A 2,568-nucleotide genomic window follows, 5' to 3' on the forward strand; every position below is an offset into this window, starting at 1 on the left:
CACTCAGATTTAAGACTCCAGAGCTTTGATAAAACTTCTCCTATAGGGCACCTGGGTGGCTCAGTGAGTTAAGTCTCTGCCTTCAGCTCAGGTCATGATCTCAGGGTCCTGGGATCGAGCCCCGCATCAGGCTCTCTGCTCAGTGGCGAGCATGCTTCCCCCTCTCTCTCTGCCTGCCTCTCTGCCTACTTGTGATCTCTTGTCTGTCAAATAATAAATAAAATCTTTAAAACAAACAAACAAACAAAAAGCTTCTCCTATAGTTCTATTCTAATATGTCTGTACCGGGCGCCTGGGTGGCTCAGTGGGTTGAGCCGCTGCCTTCGACTCGGGTCATGATCTCAGGGTCCTGGGATCGAGTCCCGCATCGGGCTCTCTGCTCAGCAGGGAGCCTGCTTCCCTCTCTCTCTCTCTGCCTGCCTCTCCATCTACTTGTGATTTCTCTCTGTCAAATAAAATAAATAAAAAATAAACAAAAAAAAATAATAATATGTCTGTACCTTTTCTTCAATACCAAGATTCCTGGTTGTTAAGGACACAGGGATGATAGAATTAATATAGCTCATAGCCACATATTTGTTCTCTCCTATATTGAGGACACAGCAGCCTGTGAATAAAGTACCAATATTACCACAGACACATTTAAAATCTTTTTAAAGTGAATGTTCACCATATTCTCTTTTCCCCTAGTTAGAAAAACAGTTGTCTTTATGTGCGTTGTCACAGCACGCTGTCGTGACTTACGCAGACCTCTTGCTCATCATCCCGGCTAATCTACAAATAACCGTATATTCCATGCTCACCACCTAGCCTTTTTGCTGATGACTGAGCCTCCCTGGATTTCTTGCTTGTCCACAGTAATTTGTGTTTATATTTGAGAGTCAGCTTTGCTGGATATAAAATCCTTGACTTACAGTACCTTGAGTTTCTTAAATATGAGCTCCATTTTCTTCTGGCAGGAAGAATTCCAGTGAAAAAGTCTGAAGGTGATCTTATTTCCTTTTCCTTACCAGTTCCAGGTCCTTTTTTCTAAAAGCCCAAAGTGGGGTTTTGGGTTTTTATTTTTCAAACTCAGTAATTTTACTAAACAGTATCTTGGTGTTAGTTATTCTAACTCAGTAGTCTCAGGTGTGTGTTATGCTTTTTCAATATGGACTCCCATAGTCTTTTTTAATTTCTGGGAATTTTTCTTGAGTTATGTTTTTAATATTTTTATTCCCTTGCCTCTATTATCTTCTTAATAGACTCCTACTAGCAATGTGTTTAATCTTCTTTGCCTATTTTCAAGACTTGTTATTTTTTTCTCAAAACTTCTTAAAATTTTCTTTTAAAAAATATTTATTTATTCATTACTCTAAAAAGAGAGTGAGAGCATGAGGGTGAGCTGGGGAGGGGCAGAGGGATAGGAAGAATCTCCAGCAGACTCCAGGCTAAGTGCAGAGCCCAAGGTGGGGTTCTGTCTCACAACCTCATGATCATGACCTCAGCCAAAATCAAGAGCTGAACACCCAACCAACTCAACCACCGAGGTGTCACTTTTTAGTTTCTATCTGATTTAAAATTCTTCTTTTTTCAATCAGCTATTTCTTCTCAGGCATGATTTTTGTCTATTCACTACTGTGTTTCTTCTAATTTAGACTTCATTTTTTAAAAAAGATTTTACTTATTTATTTGACAGACAGAGATCACAAGTAGGCAGACAGGCAGGTGAGGGGGGGCAGGCTCCCCACTGAGCAGAGAGCCAGATGTGGGGCTGGGTCCCAGGACCCTGGGATCATGACCTGAGTCTAAGGCAGAGGCTTTAACCCACTGAGCCACCTAGGCAGCCCCCTAGACTTCATTTTGATACAAACTTTCTTTGACTTTAAATTGTTTTGAGTTCTGTTACCTCATTTCTGAGTTTTCCTAAATGTTGTTTACCCATATGTTGTATCATTTTAGCTTATTTTGAGATAATAGGTTAATTCTGATCTGTTCTGTTGCCACATCTTTCTGGCATGCTTTGATGATCTGTACGGATGTTTATTCTGCTTCTTACTCTCTTATAGTCATTTCATATGGGGTTTGACCTCGAAATTTTCTGTTACACTTTTTTTTTTTTTTAATATGGAATGCTTCGCAGATTTGTGTGTCTTCCTTGCGCAGGGGCCATGCTAATCTTCTCTGTATCATTCCAATTTTAGTATATGTGCTGCTAAAATGAGCAAGTCTGTCATTTGTTTTTAAGTGGAATTAGTTCTTCTGAACTTTCCAATCAAAGCAGCATTCAGAAGAGCTTTTCTAACTCCCAGAACTCCCCTCTCTGTTGTTTTGTGTATTGTTCAAACCTACGGCGCCTTGCTTTCTGGGAAAACTTTCCTGGGCCCGTCACCTTCCCCACTGTGGTCTGGGTCTTCTCTTACCTATGTCTCTATTGCTCCTGCCCTGGACAATTTTGATTCATTTTCTGAGGTTTTTCCTCTGTGTGTGTCCTGTTTTAGAAGCCAATCCTGGCAGGGCCATTTGGAGCTTTCAAAGAGCCTGAGCCTCTACAGCCTCTTCTGACCTTCTTCCCCCCAAGGACCTTTG

General features: G+C 40.9%; 1 non-coding gene across 1 annotated transcript; it reads right to left on the minus strand.

The window, feature by feature from the left end:
* Positions 1-2,100: 2,100 nt before the first annotated feature.
* LOC131830916 (U6 spliceosomal RNA) lies at positions 2,101-2,207 on the minus strand. The gene has a single exon (XR_009353448.1). It is a non-coding gene; the product is annotated as a U6 spliceosomal RNA (small nuclear RNA).
* Positions 2,208-2,568: the final 361 nt, after the last annotated feature.

Source organism: Mustela lutreola, chromosome 4 (assembly GCF_030435805.1).
Source record: "Mustela lutreola isolate mMusLut2 chromosome 4, mMusLut2.pri, whole genome shotgun sequence".
Lineage (NCBI taxonomy): Eukaryota > Metazoa > Chordata > Mammalia > Carnivora > Mustelidae > Mustela > Mustela lutreola.